Raw genomic sequence first — 25410 nt, 5'->3', positions numbered from 1 at the left:
TTATTAAAATTGTACATTTGTTTGCAAACATCGTATAATATTATCTTTATAATATTTGTTATTGAAATTACACCTTCATAAAATTCATCATAAACGTATACCCATCCAGTTGGACGGGAAATTAAATATAAAAATATTATAAATTACAGTGCAAAATCAATACTAAACTGTGTGTATACCGAAAAAGAGGAAAATTCATATTTTCTTGTTAATTTCATGAATTCATTGAAAAGAATAATTCGAAAAAATGAATATACGAAACTTGACACTAAATGCAAAACTCTGCGTGTAATTAGTTCATTTAACCAAGAGCAACAGAAAATACCGTGAAACAATTGAAATGTTTAATTGGGCGAGAATTTTTCACATAACGAACACTTTTGTCCCGAGAGGAATTTTCCCATAGGCATAAATATTTGTGTTTTTCACGGCACGAATGAAAATTTCAAAATTTACCGATTTTAGGGTGCATCAGTGCGTAGAGCTGTGCATTGCAAATCCACCGGAAGTTTCATCCGTGAAATTTAAATTTTGATTAAACGTTTACCTGCTCGTGAAGCAATGAAATGAAGTCCTGCTACGTATGTACATATGTATCATTGAAAATACGATATTTCAATTAACATTTATTACGCCCCCGCCCAGATGAGTGCAGCTGATAATTTTGAAAACAGAACAGAACGTTGTTGTTCGTAAAACGCAATCAACGAATCGTTTCTCTTGCAAAGGATCGGCCCAATCAAAGCAATTTTGTTTATGCGCGATTAATCAAACTACAGTGGCTCGTATTAATATTCAAACACCATGATATTTAAGTAATTATTGTTCGCGATATATCCATTTATATGTGGAGGTCTCCATAATATTTTAGAGAATTAAAAAATTTAATTTTCTGAAAATCGAAGTCCGTTGAAAATAGAATTTTGTTAATATAAATTATTCTTTTGAATTTTCATCTGTGATTAACCCGCGGAATAAGGACACATATTCATTTAATTAGCAAGCAGTGGTATGTACATATTAATTATGTTCGGGTCTCTGATACGTCAGAGATAAAAAAATTAAGTCCTCGAACGCGATAGGATTGAACGAATTCAACCAATTATTTTCATGGATCATCGAGAAAACGAAACGCGTTAATTGTTGAATAACGACCTCTGCTTCTTCGAGAATTAATTTATTTTTCACGCTTCGAATCCCATTAATTCGTTAACCTTTCTCGTACTAATTGGGTCACAGGTATATTTTATCGAAGGTAAAATATATTCAATGATAAAAAGGTAATGATCTTTCTTCTGAGGTCTTCTTCATCAAAAAATATTCGTAACTTTTGAACAAACCAATTAAAAATAAAGAAAGTTAATATTTTACAACTAATTAGGATTTTACTTTTTATTTACTTTTGTTCACTTTGAAGAGTAAAATTGTTATTTTGCTCCAAATTTAAAGGGTTTCTCACAACATTTTCAGTGGTATGATAAACTAAGCATTTTCTTTTGTATCGAATAGTGGAGGTTTCACGGGAAGAGGAATAGTATAATGGATTCAAAAGAACAACTACAGCCAAGAAATACGAAAGAAGCCGGGTATAGTACAAAGCCTTCTTCAAAGCATTTTCCAAAACTGGGTCGTGCTTGTTACACGTTCGATTGATTTACAGCCATCCGCTTATTCAATGCTGTTTTTTCTCCTTTTAGTTGGTCGCTTTGTCGCTTTTTCCCTTATACAGTGAATAAGATATGTTATTTAAACGTATTCACGAAATATCTTGGAAGCTATTCATCATCGAACAAAGCTGTAAACTACGAGGATTTTACAAATAATGTCATTTTCTCAGTCAGTCAAGTTCGTCGTCTGCGAATAACGTTCTTCTTTCCTCGTTCACTTTTCTCGTGACACACACTATCGCCTCGTCGCTCTTTTCTTATCTGTCCATAAAAAAAATTGGCTAGGAGTTGTACGTGCGTTCTGTCCGTTTCCGGTTACCCGGATATCGTGCGGAAAAAGTTTGACGCTGTCGCGGCGTCGAGTTTTTTCCTAGCACGACGTTTTTGGCACCGTACTACGTAGATTTCATCCCTTACCGATTAAGCTGACTTTCTTCCACGTCATTCAACTCCAACTGTCTTTTCGTTTTATACCAATTAAATTTGATTTTGACCTGAAAGAAGATATCCAAGCATTGACGTTTAATTAATCCTCGGGCGGCGGACCATGGAGAGAGCCCCTATTCTTACGTTAGTGGAAACTAATGTCTGAAATTTATACCGGAAACCACGACTCACGTCGAGTAACGTGACGAATAATTTCTGATACACGTTCAACATTCGCAAACTCTCATTTCCACGCACCGAAACGCTCCACGCGACTTTCATGAGCGGGGGTCGGGAAACCATTTGAAAAACGAGCGAACCCTATATTAATAGCGGCTACTTTAAAGTTATACGTGGAACGTGCTCGAAACTAAGTTCGAAACCAACCAACAGCGGTATACGTGCCGTTGGAACCGTCGATGTCGATGGATTTGTTACAAGGGAATTCGGTTTGCGCTGCTGGAAAGCTTTGTCGAAACTCCGCCGGAAGTCAGGCCGTCGGCGAACCGATTCAAACAAAATTCTAACAAAGCTTCTGTCCTAGTAATAAATAAAAATGTTGACTGTATTGTCCGTGTAACGATCACGGATTCTACCCGGGTCAATCCAATATACAAATCAGAATTGTTTTATTGCGAAACGAATATGCAAACGTGCGTTGTTTCCAGGAGATTAATTCCAGGATATTAATCGCGATGTTTAGATTCGCTTTACACATATCGATTCACTAGAAATTTATTGAACTATGTTAATAAAATGGTAAAATGTTTTTTAATACCTTTCCTGAATATTTTTCGAAAGTATTCGAACGAAGGCGTATTATGCATTAGCCGGGAGGGATGAAAGGCATATTGGGCGAGTGAAAAATGTCGAGAAGTGAAATTTTCCAGCGCAGCTAGGCCGATTTACGAAACGGCCGTACTTCCTGAAGGAAAACGATCGCGAAAAGCATGGATAACATTCTATCACGGTCGCGTAGTCGCGATAGTTCGGAAAGTGAACGAGACTTTGCTGGTACTTGAACGGGTAAGTGGCATTCCGCGCGTTTCTTCGGCAAACCTCTTCCAGTAATGCCGGAACGTTGTGAGATGCCTTTAAAGTTTCGACATTGGCCACGATTTATTTATTCGGACCGGTGAAATCTGCCGGGATTGAAAACAGCCGATGCTTACACTTTTTCATTCGAAACTTTATTTTTTCGCCGGATCCTTTTTTCGAAACTGCCAACTCGTAAGCCCGAAGATTTATCCTATTTCTTATTCGTTGCCAGAACTTCGGTGAAACGACAATAAAAAAAAAAAAGAAGAAATTTTTCTATTAATCCCGGGTGATAAGGAAAAATTTCAAAGTTTTACAAATTCTCAAAATTATTTGTCTAATTTGTGCTAATGCGAACGTAAGTTACTCGTTTAATTAACTTGTTCGTTTAAAATGTCTTTCTAACTGGTAAGGATCGAAGAAAGCGTTCATAACCTGGATCGAACGAAAACAGGTAATTATCTCTTTCTCTTGTCTGAATTTAATAAGCAAAGGCTAGGAAAACTACTGTTTAATAATCTCGACAATGCCTTTCAAGTTTCTTAATTAATAAGACGAACTTTCTTACTTCCTCTTCGCACAAATAATGTAGTTCTGAACTGCAACGAACATCCTTCGAAACCCCCTGCTTAATTTAATTTCCTCAAATGTTAACTTCTTCTCGTTTTGTATTAAACGATCTGAAAGGAGGAAAATTCTTTGGAAACGAATGTCTCGAACAGGTATTTCTGTATTATTTAAAAGTTCTTACACATTTGCACTGTGAAAAAGTTTTTAACAAGACGACCGTAGATTTTCAGAAGTAAAGATACTTTGTCTTGTTTCTTTCTATTTTTCCGATCAATTGTAATTTTCACTCGGAATAGTACATCGAAGTGCGAACCAAGTTTAGAGGATTAATTAATTAGGAAACATAGCACGTTTCGGAAGGCAGTGAAATTCGCTCGATGCAGCTGCCAAGCGATAATTACACGGGTCCTTTCCGCTTCTTTCGGATCGATTTATCATCGTTTGGGGATGCAACGGTGTTCCGACGTTGAACTTTCTTTTTACGAGTTGCGGTGAAATCGTTAATGTAGGAAACTATGACCGAATTACTCTTTTTCTCGGCAACTTCTTTCGTGGTTATCTCTTCTTGTTAAATTGCTCTGTACTCGGTAAAGCTGGACTATAAATTTTTCTGATAACACTGAGACATGTTCTGCGTAACAGCCGGGGACAAAGAGAATAATTAATTTCAACTTTTACTTGCAATTATAACCCCGGTTATTCGGGCTTAAATTCTGTGCTATTTTACGGGACGATTAAAAAAGAAAGCAAATATTTATCGACGAAGAGAAACAAATTTTAATACTATTGAAATTATACTTGTTATTTAAACATTTTTATTAAAAACAAACAGTTTTTATACTGAGTATGTAATTAGTAATTATCATTAGCTTTTAAATTAACTCTCGGATGACGGACCATGGAGAAACACCCAAGATTAATACAACATGGTATTTCAAGGGTTCAATTCAAATGATCAATATTTATGATTTATTTTTGCAATTTTTATATTCTTTGTTAAAAATTTGTTAAAAATTAATGAATGTGTACGTCTAGATGGGAAGAAGAGATAGGGACATGGAAGTGGTGCAAATAAATTTTCAAGGGGGGACGCATTCGAATTTGAATTTCCACGGTGCTGGAACTTGAACGAAAATTATTCGTGTCTTGGGAAGTAAACTTACTAACTTCTCGTTTGCGTTCGAACAAGTTTCTTATCCCCGGTTCTTGGTCGCAGACGGTTCCGTACAAGCGCGAAAGAATACGATTGTTCGGGATTACAAAGTTGTCTGCCTTGCCATTTTATGTTGCGTGTTTAATTCTACCTAGATCCAACCGTATTGCATCCAAATACGAATCTTCCTTACGCAAGTGTATGAATTTTCAAGATTCTCCATGACGATGAATATAAAAGGTATACCTTTTTATATCAAGATGAAATCGGTTATCGTTTATTGCATGCTAAATTCCAAATGGCCACCTTTTCACAATTCTATCTGGATGATAACCGAACTCCGCGCACTGAAAGACCGCATTTTCTGTTCTTATCACGCATTCCGGCTGGCTGCAAGCGGTTTCCATCGAATCGAGAACTGAACAGAGGATTGTGAACGCTTTCTTTTGTGTTGGTAGGTTTATCAATCGGTCGTGGCAGAAGAAAAGAAAACTATAGAAACATAAAAGACTGTTTGACTTCTTTTCCAATAAATATGACAAAAGATTATCAATCGACGCGGAGCTGATCTGTATTGAAAATTGTAATTTATAAAATTTTGTTATTTATTTGAAAAGAAATCACGCGAGTTTCACACGCCATTAGAGGATTCGCTATACCACTTTCTTCGTCGTCTTAGCATCGTTACGTTCGTCGTTAATCTTCCGTGGAAACTCTAGGGGATTCATTAGGTATAGTCTGGATCCAGCAGTCACTGGAGGCAGTCCAGAAATCCGCCTATGTACACGTTTTTCCACGTCTTTCCGTTCGCGAGACGGAACTTCCTTATTTCTCACGGTCGACGCCGCTTGTCTAGCTTTTTCCGGCTTCCTTAGCTGAACACGACTGCAGTCGAAAAAGTGGTAAAACCGTGGAATAATCGAATTCTCCGCACCATTTCTCTTGCTTCTTTATACTCCTGTTCAATTTTGTTATGGCGCTTTCCTTAGGATCTATAAAAGTGAACTTTTAATTTAATATTAACACCTCCATCTTCCCCTCCGATTAACATTATAAAAGGTTTCAATTTATTTTAGATTACTGAATTTGTAACTTACAGCGTTATTCTGGTTTTTAATTCGGAAATTAAATTTGTAATCACTTGAACATAGGATATACGATAAAAATTTCATTGAACTACTTGGAAGCTTATCTTCACGGACGATTCTTAATTCCAACGAAAAAGAAAGTTTTCGAGGGTCGTAAGGTATGTTCGAAAGAAAGGAGGAAGGAAAGAAAGCGGGTGACACAAACAGAAGTAAAAGCAGATAAACGATGTTGTCTAAGAGACTAATCAGGTCAGACGAAGATTGTTCTTTCCTCGTTTCTCATTCTTGTAAACGCCTTGTTCTTCGTTTGCGGCATTAATTACGCTGTTACCTCGGCTCCTTTTTAACCCTTCCACTCTTTTCTCTGTACAAGGACAATGGAAAGTAAAGTCGGTTGAATATAAAGGATATTAATGAATTATATCGGCTACCATTCTTATTTCTTCAAACAGTTTTCTTTCTTTTTCCTATTGTTTCATTAACTAGCAATATTGAATCTAATCAAAGATCCAATTTAATTAATCCTGTCGTGAAATTTTTCGAATTGAAAATTTTCAACATGAATCCCAATGACAAAGTAATATATCAACGAGGGCATTGTACAAAATTTATCAATTAACACCGACGATGTTCATTTCGATAGAGTTTGCGATCAATCTGGGGTAAAAACGATGTTATTTTTCGCTCTCTAGTTTTCTACAATGTTGATGAAATTCGTTTGACAGTTTTTGTATTCTGAATGCAGACTATCGACTGTTATAATATCCCTAAAAAATTCATTGGTAGCTGTGAAATGGTAGCAGAGTAGCAGAAGTGTCATTGGAATTAATATGAACGAGACAGTCGGTAGGCAGAGTTCATTTATCGTCTGTAAAAGCTCTCTATTCGTCATTGTCCTGTACACGGTCAGGATGATAAATATATCGACGAATTGTTGAGAGGACCCTTGCGATTCCCTTTTACAATGGGACGCATCAGTTTATTAACTGTGCGACATTTGTTTTTCTAACACGTTCACTACAACTTAATACTATGAATCCGTTTCAACTAGATATTTCCAAGCTAAGAAAAGAAAATTTGCATATTGAAAATGAAAAAGATAAAAAAGAAAAACATCCAGAAGAAGAGTGGAAAATAATTTTGGAATAATTCAAAAAAGATTTCAACTAGTTAACTACACATATGAGGTCTTGAAACAGCCGCTTTGAGGGCGTATGTATGTATGTGTAAAAGAGGAAAAAATTTCTCTCTCAGGTAACTAACGAATATACACTCAACGTAATTAAATTACAAAACCACTTAACTCGTACCTGAGCTTGAGATTAATCCGAGATTACTTCGCAACCGAGAAACAGTATTATTCTATTACCGTGCTATTGTTTCCTTTATCTCGTACACGGTCATTTTGGTTTCACGATGTACAATAATTGAACAACGTCGTCTCCTTTGCGACACCCCTTTAACGTGTTTTTCCCTTCAGAACAATCTCAACTGTTTTACCCTATCAAGCGTGACAAGGATACAGAAAAAAAAGAAAGTAAAAGTGGTTAGATTTTTTCGTAACTGTTCCAATTTCTTTTACATATTTTGTGAATTTTAAATTATTTATATTAATTTGAGAACAGTCTATTATTTATATTTAGGCCTTTAATTTTCCAACTTAATTATTAGGGTCAAATTAAAAAAAAAATAGATAGTAAAATTAAAAATGTTTGTCTTTCGGGTTCCATGGCAAACAAATTTATCAAACATTCACGTATACCAGACGAAACTCGGTTTCTGATGATCCACCCTAACTCCTGCACCCCTCCCAGTTGCGTCTCCTTAATTCTGCAGGGGCGTTGCAGCAGAAAGTTCTGCTGGCACAGCCAGACCCGTTTCTTAGGCGTTTATTTTTCGATCCTTCAGCCAACCTCTCCGCCCTCTCTTCGGCTTCCCTTTCTTTAGCCGTTCGCTTAAATCCGTAATAACGATGCAGCCCGTTTGAAGTGCTTACCTTAACCTACTCCGAAACGGAAGTTCCGTTTCTTAGAGGAATATGTGGCTCGCGAGCTTCCAGTCGAAGTTCGTCGTACCAAGTTCCTGAAACAGACATTTAAAAAGTCTTACCCAGCTATTACTCGACATGACGAACGTTTGCGGTCCGAACTATTTTCCTTCTTCCCGTTTCAAAACGTCTTCTTTCTTTATTAGCACGCTTCCAACCTTAGCCCTTTGAGAGTCTCTTTCAGGAAGTTTTCTGCTCGCTGAATCCTCCTTTACCTCGTCGAGCCGCGTTGCTTACACATGCATTGCTTTCAAGGTTTAGGGGTTTATTTTTGAGAGCGAGGAAATCGTGCTAGGATCGAGGGATTAGGAATTTGCTTTTCAGATAGAAGATTTTAATCTTGAGGATGAATTAATTCAAAAAAGGAATAATATTTCTATATTAATTTTTTTTTAATTTAAAATACTGTTTTATTCGGAACTTAAAATCCGTCAAGTGAATGCTAATTTTATCAGAGACTATTTCTGAAAAGCTCGTTGAAAATCCAATTCCAATGATGCCTTCGCTCCAAGTAATACCTTTCCCTGGACCGACAAAATGTTAACGCCTGAATGAGTACCTGGAACTCTCTCTCTCTCTCTCTCTCTCTCTCTCTCTCGCTTTCTACTGCTAAGAGACTTAGCAGCGTTGAACGGTAGCACTGGACAGAGGCGAATTCCGTGGCTGATTAAGGGAATTAGGTGTTCCGTTCCAGTACGGTCCTGTGGACTACGTTTAACTGGAACTCCTGCCGTGTCACTATTCATCGTCAGCCAGCCTGGCTCTCCAACTATTCCCGAAGCGACAGGTGCCAGTCGTTGGGTAAGCCTCCCCGTTTCACCAACCGTCGACGAATGGACCATAATTCTCGCGAGGCTGATCTCCGTTAGAGAGGAATATCCATAGATCCTTATGGGTTCCTCCACCGCGAGCCATTCCACCAGAGTTTATCAGAGGCATAGCAGAACTTTAACGACGACTACGTGTCGATGCCAAGTTACCTTCGTCAAAGGAACGACCCTCTTTACGAACCCCAACTCCCTCTAGAAAAGTGGAACCATCCTGGTTTCACTGCCTCCTCCTCGATGCAGATGAGAGAAAAAGAGCCCTCGATGCTTGATCGTTATTCGTTTTATCGTGCTAGATCGAACGAGGAAGGTTTTATTGAACGATCCAAGAGAAATGCGGTGATCTGAGATCGGATTAAAGTACCAGGATAAGGCGGATGGAACAGATTTTTGGAAATTTCACAAGATTTCTTTATACACTTAGTGCTTCTATAAAGTTGGATATTTTTAGAAAAGTACTCCATACAGTAAAATTTAAGGGTAGATTTTTACAAGTAGGTATTCCTTTTGGTTTTGAAATATTTCAACTTCTTCTATCGGTGATTCTAAAGATGATCGCAAATTCGCATCAAATACTGCAAGCCTTTAGGGAAATGAAATGATATAAAATTAAATAAGAATACAAAATTTATGCTCGATTTTTGTCAAATTTTTAGACTTCGTTATTATAACCAGTTATATAGAAAGGAGGAATTTTAAATTTAAATTCTTAAACAAATATGTTCAGTTTCATGAATAATCGTTCAAGTTCGCTCAGTAGAGCCCGAACAACGTGCGAACCATCAGCAAACACAAATCTCTGCAACAACCCACGAGAACCATTAAAGTAACCATCATAGCTCTCCACGGATGTTGCAGTCGCTCGGAATGGATTCGCGTTGTGCCATCCCGATCTCTCCGAGCGTCCGCAAAACTAGCCTTACAATTAGTCGCGACAAAAGCAGCAGCTTTATGTATCGCGAGTCGAATCCAGAGAACATCCAGGATTCCTGGATTTCCGTGTAATTGCGTTTGCGTTATCCCAACGGATTCGTGTAACTGGAACACCATTATCCCTGCTGAACTAGCTCGAACCCTTCTCCAGCTTGACTATAGTTGTTGCTCCAACGATACGTCCATCTCTAGTCAGCAATTTGATAATGCTGATTGGACTTTGAGTCGTATCATGCAACTTGTTTCAATGATCCTCCAACGACCTCTGATATTTTGCCTTAGGATTGCGTTTATTAAAGGTTATACTTTGAAACAAAGGTATTATATGCGAGGTGTTATACTAATTAGATGGAAAATTAAAAAATTAATTAGGTACAGTAGACTCTTGATAACTTTCCATATTCAGGGCTGTAGAAGAGAAAAAAATAATAAAAAGCTCAGATGAATATTTTTAGTGTAAGTAAATATGAAGGGTAATAGAACTCTGCAGAAAATTAACGAGAGAAAAGTTATTAAGATTCTTCTGTATTAATAATTAGAGCTTCGTAATTAATAATTAAACTAATCACCCTGTCTCTACCAAAACATCGTGTTCAATGTTATACTATCATAGGTATTGACATAGATGCTGTTCGAACCCTATCGATGATCTTCGCAAGATTACACGAGGTTTAGATACTTGGTGTCATTAACGTGTCCGTAACTAAGCATTGGCATGGATTAGACAAGTATTATCATCATTGACCTTCTGGTCGTGGTGTATTTTCGATTGTTCGCGAAATAACTTCTCAATATTCGATTCAATTTTTACGTATTGACGATCTTTCCGTGACCGATGACGTGGAAACTCGTCGTGACAAATTATCGGTTGATTGACTCTCGACGGAAAGACCGATTGAAGTGTCATCGACGATACCGTTGTTACTATTTCACGATCAATTTACCGTCGTTCGAGGCACGTTTTATTGTTACCAATATGCTTCTCGCTTGAATGAAAGTTCGATCAGGAAGAACGATATTGAGATATGGGTTATTTTGATTAATTGATTTTTAAGCTACCCCACAATCTCGCCCAGTTTAAAGTTCAAAAATTTATACAATTTATAAATATTTCATATATATTTCTACATATTATATTTATGTAAATATCCAAAACATAAATTGAACGTAGTTTGATACGCGAGAAACGTGAAAAGGGTTCGTTAAAACTACATCGGTGAAGGTCTGCGAAAGGAAAAGGATTACAGAGCAGTGGAACGATGCCACAAAGAAATTACATTTCTCCAAGAAATGTCGCTGAAAGCTGTAACACGATTTCAATCGCGACTACGAATCAGATTCTGAATAAAAAGCTGCCTACTGCGATTGAGATTGGGCTGATATTCTTTTTTTCTCCAGGGTACTTCTTTGGTTTATTAAGGACCTTATAACAGTGATATTCAATTTCACCTTGCAGTTCAATTTGTCGTATTGAAAGCCCCCCTTCGTTTCGTTACATCGCGAGATCCTGTTTCGTCGATTTCTTGGGATATAACTGAATAAAGGTCTTAAATAAGATTTTTCATAAAGAATCTTAAACGTGAATAATTTTTGACAAATTTCGTTTCGTAATATTATTTCAAATGGAGCACTAGTTTTATAATGAGTGACTTATCAATTAGCCAAAGAATTAAAGATTTATTATCCGAAACGAGGAATCGTTAATGGGATGTAACAGAGGGTGGTTCACGTTTCACGCAACGACCGCGAGCTTTCTTTCCGTGAATCATGGAGCGAAGAATTTAATCGAGCTTTGACTAGCCGAGGCTCTCGGTAATGGGATGGGGCGAGATGGTCGGATAGATCGAAAACTCGTCGGGAAGAGGAGGATGGAGACAAGGGATTGCTATGCAAGAGGAGGAACGAGATGGCCGTAGGCGAGTAATGCCCCGAGTCGAAAGAAAACGCAAGAAGAACGAAGCAGAAGATGAACGGATATCGCGTCGACGATCTTATTAGAGAGCCTTCAGCGCGGTCTGCCAAACGAGTTATTTAAGTTGGATGAGAAAGAGAGGTGGAGGAAGAGGAGGATGATAAAGGTGGAAGTTGATAGAAGGAGAAGCGGAATTGGAGCTGGCCAAAGACGAAGAGGAGCGTGATAAAGAAGCCGGCCTTCTCTTTATCAGCGGCGTCGTTTTAAAGGATATATTAATTAAGAGGCTGTATGATTTAATAACGTCGCAATTACCGAAGTGGCTTGCGAGAACGTATACCGGAGCCGGAGGATTCATCTAGGCAATCTTCATGCAAATTGCTATCCCTCCGGATCTACCAGCACCCCGGTAACAACCGGTCTAACTCCTGCCCTCCCGGCGATTCTTAAGTACCTTGGACCTTTCCCATTTTGACATCGTTCGTCGTTTCGTCGAAACGAAATGTTTAAGGTGATGAAACACGCACCGAGTAGAAAGCGACCTTGTGTCCAGGGGAAACTTGTCAAATCAACTTCCCACTCGAGGAACAATGATTCAGGACTTTTCGAGAGATCAAGGAGCGAAGCGACAAGGGTTGTGCAAGTGAAGCAGAGCACAGATCAAACAGAACCTTTGGACCGGGTGCAGCGAACCTATACCAGGGGCCACAGAGTGAAGTAAATCACCCAGGTCTTAAACGAATTGCGGTCGAGGATGTACCGGATGAGGTTAGCCAAGAAAAGACAAACCGTCGTCGTTTCGACCGGCAAACTGTAGAGATCCATGGATTAACCTGACCCAGACTATCCCCACCGTTCGTAAGGTTGCCTCTTCCGCAAGAGACTGTGCTTTCTTATCCGTCCTACTAATATTGGCGCAGCACAAACTGTTTGGTCCAGAAGGGTAAGAGTAGGTGGCTAGTGTCTGCTACATCCTGTTTCTCCCGCAGGACTTGCACCGTGTACGCGGGAATCCCGCAACCGCTTTTCTCTTCTCGTTCCACCCCGCCTCACCCTCGCGACGTCGTCGAACTAGTAACTTGCTCGCACTAGCAACCCTTCTTCCATCCCAGACGCCCTTAAGTTCCGCAAAGTGAAATTTACAGCGCAACCCCGATGGCTTGTTCCGCGCGTTCACCTCGTCGGGGACCGTTAGAATCTTGCTTAATATTCAGCCGGTTCCCATGAGTCACCCTGAGATCTCCCACCGAAACGTGACTACCCCCGCGAACGGAATCTTCCCACCATAGGGAGAAAATGTTGCTTTGGGATTTTTAGACAAATTTTTCGGCTCGATTTTCTTTCAAAGGATGGCTTTTAAATTGAACGATAGGGGTAGTTCTTGGTTCCTTTATTTATTTACTGAATATACGAATTTACTCGTTTGGAATATAATTTAATATTAGATCAAATATTTGATAAATATTGCTAATATTAATATTTTAGTGTAATATTTAACAAAAACGCAAGAGGCATTAAATTATTATAGTGTAGCCTCTTCAGGGGTCGACGAGTAAAAATCTGGAAAGTCATTTCTATGCTATTCTTCTTTTGATAAAAGCTAAACAGACCGGTGACTAAAGTGCATTGCTACCTATAAAAGCAGAAATGTTGAAAAAATATGAAACAATAGAGATATTGTCTAAGAGAAATGTTTTTTTCACTTCTTTGTTTTAACTGAAGATTATAAAAGGGTTCGTAGCTCTTTGCAGGAAGTTGGAGAATTCATGGCGGAGGGTATAAATAAAACTGTTGTAACGGCACGATTTCCTCGGGGATTCGGCAGAAGTATTTGCTGGTGTCGGGATAATAGACGACGATATAACAAAAGTAGTTTTATTAAGACGTCGAAGTGGTACGATTCGATTTATAGAGCAATTCAAACTCCTTTCGCTGCGGTTTGTTCGATGGCAATTGATTTAAGGAGATTTTTAATGGCTCCGGCAACGAACAACCGTAGGGAATTTATGTGCGGTTCTATATTGAAATGATGATTGAACTTTATAAGTTTGTATGATTGATACGAATTTTCAATTTCCTTTTCCTTTTGTATGTTATTCGATCACATCCCTGTTACTAAAGCAATTTATTAGTGAATTATTAGTGGATATTAGAAAATATAAAAATCCATAGAAGAAATTACCTCACTTGGTTAATTAATGAAATTTTCCAAAGAATCTTCACCGGAGAACCGATGAAAGATCGAAATTCCGTGGTTCGTAAGGGGGTTCTAAGCACGAATAATCCCGAAATAATTAACAGCGCGGAATTCGATGAGGGGGCTTTGATCGAACGAGCTTACGTGCGTGGAGTATGCACCTGGTACAAGGTCGATAAAAAAGAAGAAAAAGACTGATAAAGGCGCATAAAGGGAGAGAAGCTTCAGCCTGGTTCAATCTCCTCGTATGGAAACTGATATTCTATAAAGCGTCCTGCTGCAGTACACTTTTTTCCAACCCTTTGGAATATGCATCTGTAACGCACGATGACAAAGAAAGAGGATTACCTTCGACGAGAAAGAGGATAAAACGAAACGAATAACGATAGCCTAGCATCGTGTTTTTCTTATTCTACCCTGTTAACTTTGCCTTCCATTTTCGTCTCGTTACCTGGACAACGCGGTTCTGCATTATTTCCATCTACCCTGGACTGTTTTATTCGTTCTTAGCCCTTCTGCAAATTGAGGTAGCTGGATTCTCTTTACACGCGTGTTTCAATGTTTTCTACAACCCTTCTCGTTTCGTTTTTATTTTCTCTTGCTTCTACGTTTTGGATGGTTTTTAGTTTCTTCGTGCGAACACGTGTTCTTCTTTATGAGGGAAGAAAAAGGAAAGTACGTTTTGAAATTTCTTTATGGAGAGTAATTAAGGTCTGGAGGGTTGAAATTAAACAATTAAAAATTCAGTCTTTTGCTGTTTGTAATTATTAGTATATTTGGGAATGATTAAGATACATTTCTCTACGAGATATTTGAATAGGACGTTGTAAACGAAATTCCAGTGGTTGTTGCTTTCGGTTGCAGCTGCACGCGCGTGCATACTTGTGCATCGTTGGTGACATTATATTCGGTATCGAGTAAATACATGCCCTCGTGGCACGCCTTGTTCGATGTACACCGTTGGGAGTTATTACTAGTTGGGCTCGTACAAACGAGTATTAGTACAGAATGCGTATAGTTACTTGTACGTGTGTTTCATATACGAAAGGGAATATTCGCAATGTACTGGTTGCATCTGCTGGTTCAACCCTTGAGACGAGCCCCCACGTGCTGAATCGCATTGTGTCAGGAGTATGCTAAATTCGAACACACGCGAACTGAATTTCATCTTGAATATGTTGCAACATTGCTCGATGCTACTAACAAGTGTGTTAGAGAAAGTTTTATTGTATCTTAATTTCTTTGAAAATTTTGCTATACACACAATTTCTTGCAAACTCTTGGCAGTTGAATTTTTCATTTCTTCCGAAATCATAATTTATTAAATTGCAAGCGTGAAGTGGCTTTTAAAAAATTCAAGATAAATTTCATACTTTTCGAGATTGTACATCGTTTTTATCTTTTATCCTCCAGAAAACAGTATCATCCACTTACGTTATTGTGATTCCACTTTTATGATTCAGAGGGGCATAATAAAAGAGGTCGAAACGAGTAGAGTGGTTCGTTCATTTCGTAAATAAAAATTTGATTTCTGGGAGAATCGTTGAAGCGAAATTCTTTTCTTCAAACTTTCTTCCAAGCTGAACTTATAATACAGAGGGAGGTAAATTAATACGACTTCAGTTTATTAACTTTACCAAACTTCCGTTCATTTTCTTCAGTTTGTCCTCCTATTTAATATAATAAAACAATTTGTATATTTTGTTTTTGAAAAATTACAAAATAAACCGGTATGAATCACTGTTAAACAGAAGCGTGTATAAACTTTCGACTGCAGTACAAACAACAAACATTAATTACGTAGCATCATTTTAATGATCCAACTGGTAGTTATTTAAAAATATTTCAAACGTAAAAATTTCATGATAAAATGTTACACCTTTCGTTAAATTTTATTTATTACATTGAACACGGTTATAGTCAAAACTCCAGATAGCCCATATTATTACCATACTTCATATTAATTTTCTTTTTATTCCATTTTGTATAATCAATTAATTAACCATTCAGGAGAAACTCGAAACTTCGAAGAACTTTTTCGTGCGCTTCAAGATCGAAAGTTTCTTATGGCAGAGTTAACGAGGGGTGTAATTGAAAAGGGCAATATAAGAAATTATTCGAGGGCGAGGCGAGGTCCCGAAGTAAGCAACAAATTAAGGATTTTTCTGACTTGTTAGCTAGGAAATATCGCGAATCAACGTGAAAACCGGTACAAGTGGCATCCGGGGTCTTTACGAAACTTGCCAACCCTCGTCAGTTTTCCCCTATTTCACTCGATCTTTCTGCCGCAACGATCATCCCTTACCTTCTATTCGCGGGATTTCCTACCCCGCACGTCCTGGTAAATGCGGATTTACTCGATTCGCAACCTCGATCCTGCCATCCAGATGGATGGAAGCGGCTAACAGGTCCTATGATAAACGATCCTCTCTCTGATCTTAAAAATGTAACATTCCTTCGCGAATTTTCGCTGTAAAATTCTTTTTAGAATTTTCTCCTTCTTTTCTAATTTTCCAAAGAATTTCTTTCTTCAAATAATACTTCATCCGCTACTGTAATCAAGCTAAAGAATATTCACCTCTCGAGTCTCCTCGAGGGTTAATGAACAGAGTTGGGTGAAGTAATCGTCGTCCCTAAATTACGAGAAAAAGGGTTTGCGAAGTGTCTCGGGTGACGAAAGGGTAGCCGTACATCAGTATTCATCCTTCAGCACGTACTCGTCGGGGTAGATTGACCTCCTGAGAAAAATCACAGTCCTTCTTCGTGACTATATTCGAATAGGTTTCCGTTCTATCATGCTCGAGACGGCTCTCGTCGAAGGTCACGATCCATCGTGACACCCTTAGCAGTTCAGTTTTCTTAGGGGTAGACGTGACGTCTAGAACGGCTCGAACGAGGCACAACTACTTCGTGGAGAAGATGGAAAGCAGCGAAACGAAAAGCATTGGATAGGCCCTTGGCGAGTATCGTTCGTGATGCTTGCGCTGGAATCGGTCACGAAACCATCGTGGAATTTACCGCTTACTCGACCATTTTATTATAAATCCTCCACCGGTCAACCATACCCGACCCCTTTCCTTCGTCAGCCGTTTTTCACCCTCTTCCATTATTCTTTGCTTTCGACAGCTTCTTTAACCCTTTGAATGCCATACCTCCGTGTATTGTACGTTTAAGGTGTTAAGGTGTTTTATGGTTTATGGAAAAATAAAAATTTTTCAAGATCGCCGAATAGTTGAAACATCTTGAGTATTAGTTCTCGTGGAATTAATGTTCCTTCGAAGAGGGTGGAACAGCAGGTCTTTTTGCTCCTAGACTATCCTAGAAACCGGATGAAATCTTGGCCTCGTTACTAATCGGTGCCGTGAAAGTCGGTAATGGATTCAAGGATCGTGGCAAGACACGGCACTGGTATGAATATTAAGTCTGAGATTTTGGGAAGATGTAGCCACCTCCTATGGAGGGTTGAACGATACCGAGAGTTGAATAATCTCGCGGTCGGTTTGGTTGCACGGAGAAATTTGTTTTAGAATTTGAGGATTTGAAAGTTTCCCTCTATGGCTTCTGTGCGGAGTTAGATAGATACAATAAATAAAATTTGTAATTATTTTCTAGATAAGAAAATAGGAAAATTTAAAGAAATCTGATCGATGAAAGTAAAGATCTATATATTTATCTTCGGGTAGAAAGTAACAAATCATTCAAGAGTATTACAGTCCAATTAACGATTATCTGAATAATAACGTTTTGATAAACGGCGACAAGGGAGAGCCAAATACGCGCTGGAAAGTGCATTATACCAGCACCAATTTATGCTCAACTATGGCCGATTGATAAAGCGCTCGAAGCAAATCGTAAATCAGCATTAAAATTCTGCTGTATCAGTGGTTCGAAATCGAGCGATTTTCGGGTAAAAAATTGCGCGATAGGATCGTCTGATTTTTTTTTAAATTGAAATCCAACTTCGTACAACATAGATTTATTAATAACAACCTAATACTATGTTATACATTGCAATTAAATTATCAATCTCGTAGTTTGTAATTACCTCTGAAAATGATATTCGAAAATTGATGTTTAATTCAGTACGGTTATCGTTCCTATTAATCCAAATATCCAGTCAACAAGGCTCTTGTTAGTTAGGACCGGGGTTGGTGAACATTGTGATAGCGTGAGATTTAAAAAATTAACGAGTTGGCTGGCAACGTAGCCTCGTAAAGCGTAGGTCCGCGTGCCAAATTAATCTTCCGTGACTAATTCCACGAGGAAGAAGACAAGCTAGGATTTCGACTTTCGCATTTTCGTCACGTCACCTTTCGTACATGAGGAAGCATTTAAATGAGAACACCCAATTATAAGTATCTTTCCTCTCCAAAGTTACCTACAACAAAAAAACCTTTTTTTTCTACCAATATGAAATGAAAAAAAAAAAAAAAAGAAACTGGATATGAAAGGTACACAATTAAGTATAGGTATGATATTTATTACGTTGATGTAGATACATTTTCATATTCAAATTTTATCCCCTCACAGAACATATTTCAAACATCGCTTTATTAAAATTCTCCTAACTATTTTGCATTTGGAATTGGATTTTGAACAGGCTTTACGAGTTTATAATACGCCATATGTCGCGTTGCAGGTGTTTTATTCGCGCATTTAAAAGCCACGGAATATCTTTAAATACGGGAACATTAAAAAGATGACATAGTTTATAAAATATAGATTAGAATTTTAGGTAAAATTTTTTTAATTTGCTCATTAAATTCAGTAGCTATCCTGAATATTACTTATAACGGTAAAGTAATTAAAGTAGAATTCAAACAATTGTAATATATTTGCAACGGTATGTTCGGGTTAGCGAATAGGGTGCCGGTCGATGTTTTAAGACTCGGCATTTCAGGACATTTGCCAAAAGGAACTTCTCCGTTCAGCTTGGTCGCATGCTCGTTTTGCTCGTTTACCAGAAGCTCTCGGCCAAAGACACTCTTGGCATTCGGGATTCCGTTCCAACCCTCCTCTTCCGTCCGAGTATCGTTAGCATCGTCGCATCGACGGCACGTTCGTCTCACACCCTCTTAGGCTTACTTTCCCAAAGCGCCGGCTGTCGCCTGGAAAACACAAAACCCCCTAGACCATCGCCAAGATACGACTATCCGCTTCCTGTCGACCGCCACCCTGCCCTCTGTTGTCACCTTTCGTCTCGAGTTTGGTTGAAAGTTGCCGGCATCCAGCCACCGAGGAACTCGACAAACTGCTTGCAAATCCGTATCATCGCATTCAAGGGAAACGTTCCGTCTTTAATCCTTCTGCTTTGCGGTCTTCGATAGAAACTATTTTCCAAATGGTAGATTTCGAGTGTTAGAAATGGTCAGATTTGGAAAAAGAATTTCCAATAGAAGAGTCAGATTTTCCAAGGGAAAATGACGAGGTGTAAAATTGAAGTTCCGTTCGTCGCGAGACGTCGAGCAGATTTGTAAAGCAGCCTGTCCGAATCGGCCGAATTATTCCTCGAACGGCGAGATAATTAAGGAAGTTTCACTAGGGACAATCAGTCTTGGCTTCTCCTGCGGATATCCAGAAAGAGGGATGAGAGAACAGACTGATCCGTGGCGATCCACGATCAACGCTAACATTCAACGTCCCGTTCGATGCGTCTTCCGATCTACGGAGGGTGGAATTGGGGAGGATATGTCCGGGTTAGAAACTTGTTGAGATCTGTCTCGAACAATAGCGCCTTGCTCCTTGCTCGTGTAGCTTGCAATTTCGTCTTGTAACCCAATCGCATGAATGAGATGGTGGGAAACGGAAGGTTTGAGAAACGTGGAAAATTGAAATAGGTAATGACGTGAAAATTAAGGTAATTTTAATGACCGCTACTTTATTAATTTATTGAAATATTCCGAAAGAAATGTTTACAGAAAATAATGATTTTATTATAAATTTAAAAGGATGCCACCGACACTGTGGTTCGGATAATCTGTTGCATAAATTAAATAAAACTGTAATTTCATTTGCAAAAATATTGCCGCAGATTTTGCTAAACGAGCGATTCACAAATCTTTCCTGCTCGCATGCCTGTTGACTTAATTCGCGCTTGAATTAAATCAACGCTGTCGCGAAGCTTCGTAAAGTTCGCTTTAATATTCCATATTTATCCTATATCGCTCTTCGCTATTTCCACCCACGACCTCGTTTAATTGCCGTACGATTTATCCACGCAATTTCGACAAAGACCTTTCTCTGGGAAATTAGATATTGTCGCAACGTGACAGTCTATTTTCCTGTCTCCTTTTTTCTCCAACTGCAACTCAAATGCAAATCCTATTCACCGCAATTCGTTTTTATTTTTTTTTTATATCGCGATGCGCGCAGGCGAACGTTAAAAATTGTTTACAAATTCGTGAGTATTGTTCTCCGCTGAAACGGAATGAATTCTATTCTCGTGACGTGCATTTTTTCGCCTACACCATTTATTGAATATTTTCTTGAATTTCCTTTTTTTTGTTCCTGCATTGTAACGTTGATTGTAATCGTACGTTGAAAACAATGCACCTTCTGCGAATATAGGTGAACGTCAATTTAAATTCCGATTAATGGTTTGTTTTAAAATTTATCCATATTGAATGTTTTATTTCAAAATTGGAATTTTTTTATAACATTTAGTCTATATTAAAAACATTGACAATAAATCAGTAAAGGGTGCATTGTTTTGCAGAGAGAAACAGGCATTTTGCATTTTAACAGTGGAATCTTTTTCATATTCCTCCACCTTTTACCCACGTCCGTCATTTGTTCTTCTTTTTCATTTCTTCTTTCAAATATCATAAAACTTCACGCTTCGTGGCTCCTGTTGCTCGTTCCATGCCCTTTCACCTTCCGCTTTTCTATTTTTCTTCCTTCCCTACCTTTTTTAGCCTACTGTTATATCCGTGTTAGGTGCTTTTTCACGGACACGAACGAACCTTTGCCAGGTGTTCGACAGGTATTGCTTTTTCGTTGCAAACAATGGTCTTCATAGCACCACGTTCCCAGAAACATTGCGAATGTTACGAGAACGTGTTTTACATCAATTTTTATGTCGTGTTTCAAGTCTAAGTTGAAAAAAAAAAAAAAATTGAAATCTTCAGTTTCCTAAATTAAAATAACTCTGTCCAGTATCAAACGAGTTAAATTATGATGTTTATTAAAACGTCAATTGCAATAGAAATTTATAACCGTTCCCATGTCGTTGGATCGATTCCACTCGATCATATCGATTATCATAGCTGTCACAGTATTTCATTCACCATGGTCGTCTCGTTCGTTCCCTTGTTCTTGTAATGCGAATCGAGTTTAATGCTTCCTCTCATTTCCCCTTCGTGCTCCTTCGGCTTGAACCTCCTTTGTACCAACAACACGACCGAGTTATTGGCCAGGTTTTTATTGCACGAGTTATTGCGTGTATGAAAGGCAGGCTTGAAGACAACAAATTTTCTTTCGTATCTTTCCAGCCGGGCTGGCAGGAAATGGGAGCTTTTGAAAAATAACTGGAGGCATTGCGGTACGCCGTGAATCCCGTGACTCAACTATTCCATTGTCCCTGAAAGCTAGCTACGGACCAAGGAGGCTCAGGTATTTTTCAAGATTTTCTCTACCAATTTTTCCGCTAAATTTTTTAATCCCTTCTCAAAAATTGGTAAGAACAGAAGCCGATAAATACGGTTCTTTTTTAAAACATCGAATTTTTAACAAACTTCGCGTGAAAAAAAATAAAAAAATAAAAAAGGCAGAAGTCCGTTTCGAAATTGACCGCCTTAACGATCGAACGGCCGAATGAAGGAAGCGGCAGCGATCAAAAGGTTCGAATTTATTCCACTCTGCGAAGCGTGTCATCCACGCTTCGCTCTACTTTCGCCGCGGCCGAATTTCACTTTGTTTCGACGGACAATAAACGGTCACATGACCTGTGATCAATCTACCGAGGGAACCGTCTAATAAAATTTCATTCGTCGCCTTTCTGTGCCGATACTTTCTCCGCTCCAGATACGAATCGAGAAAATTTCTGCTCGAGTTTCCCAATTTTCATTGATTGAAATTCTTTTTTCGAAGCAAAGTTAGGTTATTTATACTTCCTCTCTGATAGGGGTAGATGCACCCGACTGGGTTCGAACGTGTTCATTTAAAAAAGAAAATTATTAAAATTTTCCTTCTCTTTTCTTCATACTAATTATTTTAATTATACTAAATATGAGGTGATAATGAAACTACTTAAAGTCCTATCTTATTCACAAATAGAATATCTTGAGATACCGTGTACACGTTTTGACCCCGAAATTTGATGCAGAAATAGGATCGAAATTCCATTGACCATCGGGCCGGATACCGAGATGGTAACAGCACGTGCAGAACGTATCGGCGCATATCTTGGACAGGTTCTATTTGTATTCATGGCCGATATGTTTCTTTTCCTTCTATTCGCGTTCAATAGACTCCAGGTCGGGAAAATAGGTGCGCGTGAAACTCAACCGACATTTCGAGGCATTGTAGCCGAACGAGCAGGACGCAAACTGAATACCGTTCTAATGCCTACTCGAAAGCTTGATACTGGTATTTACATGGATCCTGGGAGAGCCTGGAGTCGATTCGATAGACATTCATGGCCGTGGCAATCGAACGTGTAACTATTCACGGGAACTGGCAACCGTTCGGTATTATCTTGACTGCTTCGACCCTAACCGAACGATCCGAATATTCGATGCCAAAAAGGGACAAAACCTCGCCGAAACTCTATTTTTTTTTCTCAGCCTCGCTATAGAATTTTAAATGCGGGATTTAAGCACGTTTGCATATTAAATGACAAATTTAGAAAGATCGAAGTCTCGTACCATTATGGTTCAATTGAAAACGTTTCCACTTGCTGTTTAAAATTTTCTTGAATTTGTAATTTTTATTCAATTGCAATTTACGGTAACTCGAAGAGAAGCGATTCGAAAGCCGGCCGAAGAGAGTGAAATTAGTAAGATTCTCAGTGAAGAGAAAACAAAGGGAAAATTTGAAAATGATAACACCCATGCCTATTCTGGCAAACAAAGACGGACAACTAGACGCGTGAATTTTATCGTGGCGGAAACCATTCTTCGCGGGTCTCGTAAAAAGTCAGTACGCGGATGCGCGAACAAAAAGAGCACCGGGGAGAATCCAGTTTCCGCTCTTGTGTGCAGGACATAAAACATTTCCTTCTACTTTTTCCCTTTATTGCGAGCCGTTCTTCGAGATGCGATACTCGTCAACCAGTTCACGGGGGACTACCATGAAAATTATGATAATAAAATAGATAAACCTTTGAACTGCAATGATACCCGAGTTGTAATTTATAAATTAAACTAAATTATCAAAGGCGAGGCTGGGAATTGGTTAAAGAATATATTTAACGAAGGAACATAAGTTTCCGTTCATTGAACAGCTAATTTCGTTAAATTGGCCGAGTTTTGACATCGTTGGCACCTCTGAAAAAATATAAACGACACGCGTGGCGAAACAGTTTATGGAGTTTCAGCCGCGATAAACGTAATAGCTGCGCGCAGTTCGGCTGGATGTTCGCAAGCAAAAACGTCGAGCAACTAATTAGCAAGTTCGTCCTCCGGATAACCGCGTTCGGCTAACGAGTCGCAGGAGGTACGAAAACTACGTAGTGATGTGGTTTCGATCACTAGTTGTGGTTTACGCTCCGCGTGATCCATCGAACTCGTTCGATGATTTACACTTCGTTCGTAGCAATGGACATGCTCAGTATGGTACTGGATGCATTCGTAATTAAAAACTTTTGATTTTGAATATTTCAATTTACAAATACATCCTCTGGTATTAATAAATAACAGAGCTTTTATCAATTTATCTAATTTTTTCTGACTGACAATACAAAAATTGTAGAAAAAAATTTCTGAAAATTTCTAAAGAATGGTACTGGAGGCTTTCGATGTTCAATATTTCAATTTACAAATTCACCCTCAGGTATTAATAAATAGCAGAGCTTTTATCAGTTTATCTAATTTTTTCTGACCGATAATACGAAAATTGTGGAAAAAAATTTCTGAAAATTTCTAAAGAATGGTACTGGAGGCTTTCGATGTTCAATATTTCAATTTACAAATTCACCCTCAGGTATTAATAAATAGCAGAGCTTTTATCAGTTTATCTAATTTTTTCTGACCGATAATACGAAAATTGTGGAAAAAAATTTCTGAAAATTTCTCGTTTCAGTGTTCGCTCTCTATTTTCCTCGAAAGAGATTTTTTACGTTGGGTCACCATTTGTAACACGAACGAGAAACATTTCAGATTCCAGTGCTCAGATAAGTAGTGCACGGAATACTCTTGAAAAGCAGAGAATTTCGAAGACACACGGTCTGCCACGTGTAACGAAAAACTCGAGGTATATTTTTGAATACGAGCACCTGGGTATCTAGGTTTCAGCCGAAGTACACGCATTTCTTTCGGGGTAGGGGCGGGAAAACAGAACAGAGAAAAACTGACGCGATGCATACAGGCGAAAGGGAAAACCACGAGAGAGACGAGGGAAGTTTTACTGTCTAGATGGTACTTCCTTTTGCAAACGTAATCCACGTTCGTGGAGTATATAAATTTCATCGCCGGTAAAAATTCTTCGTCCCTTCTGGAAGCTTTTTCCTTCCTTACGTACCACGAACGTGACGGAAAAAGAATTAAACTTTACGACACTCTTGGACATGTTTAAACTCTCCTTAAACGTCACTGAAGCTGCTACAATTATAGGCTCTAATGACATTCTTCGTTTGATGGACGAGTAGATTTATGTCTTCGTATAAAATATTATTCCATTTTATGAAGTTGTTTCTTTAAAAATGGTCACATAAATGTGATCGTGAAAAATACGAATGAATTGAACCACGGTAAGGGACGAAGGTACATAGCTCAAAAGATTATTTCGAGGCACTAATGCCAGGATTTGTTGGCTACCACCACTTCGAGGAAGAAAGCTGTGTAACAACCATAATAAAATGGCCAACTGACCGCTATGAGAGGGTCGTCCGACAGGATTTCCGGATGTGCTTACGGTTAATCTAGAAAATGGCCTCTCGCCACTTGTGCAACGTTGTGAACACTTCGATCTTCTTCTGAGCTTACTTTACACCTCTTTGAAAAGTACCAACCATTTTTCTTGAAATTTATTCTCCACAATAGAATTCTTTCGTTTCTCTTATACTCGAATTGCACTTTCGACGAATCGAACCCGTTGAAATATTTAAATTGATTCTTTGTATTTACGATAGGATTAACGCGTTAGACATTAGCCACAACAATGTGTTTCTTCGACATACGTAAGGTAATACAAACAAAACTTCACGAATGAATTATGTTAATTACGCGACTGCTTGTCTAAACTAAATTACGTATTCCAAGTTTCCGTAAATTCGTTAATTAAAGGGCAACCGTAAGCACAAACACGTAGACTGCAACGTGTACCCTTGGGTGGAACTGCAACGGTAAATCTTAAGTTAGATAAGTGAAACTTGTGTGCGTTAATAAAACAAGTCT

General features: G+C 38.5%; 1 protein-coding gene across 7 annotated transcripts in view; it reads left to right on the top strand.

The window, feature by feature from the left end:
* Positions 1-25410, top strand: part of LOC117610975 (TWiK family of potassium channels protein 9) — a 222782-nt gene that overhangs the window by 125258 nt on the left and 72114 nt on the right. For 5 of the 7 annotated variants that reach the window (XM_034338846.2, XM_076693346.1, XM_076693347.1 and 2 more), the window contains one exon: positions 21349-21469. The exons of the other annotated variants lie outside the window; for them this stretch is intronic. The gene's annotated coding sequence lies outside the window, so the exon portion shown is untranslated. The remainder of the gene's footprint in view (positions 1-21348; positions 21470-25410) is intronic. 7 annotated transcript variants of the gene reach the window in all.

Source organism: Osmia lignaria, chromosome 3 (genome assembly GCF_051020975.1).
Source record: "Osmia lignaria lignaria isolate PbOS001 chromosome 3, iyOsmLign1, whole genome shotgun sequence".
Lineage (NCBI taxonomy): Eukaryota > Metazoa > Arthropoda > Insecta > Hymenoptera > Megachilidae > Osmia > Osmia lignaria.
This window is presented reverse-complemented; position numbering and strand designations above follow the sequence as displayed.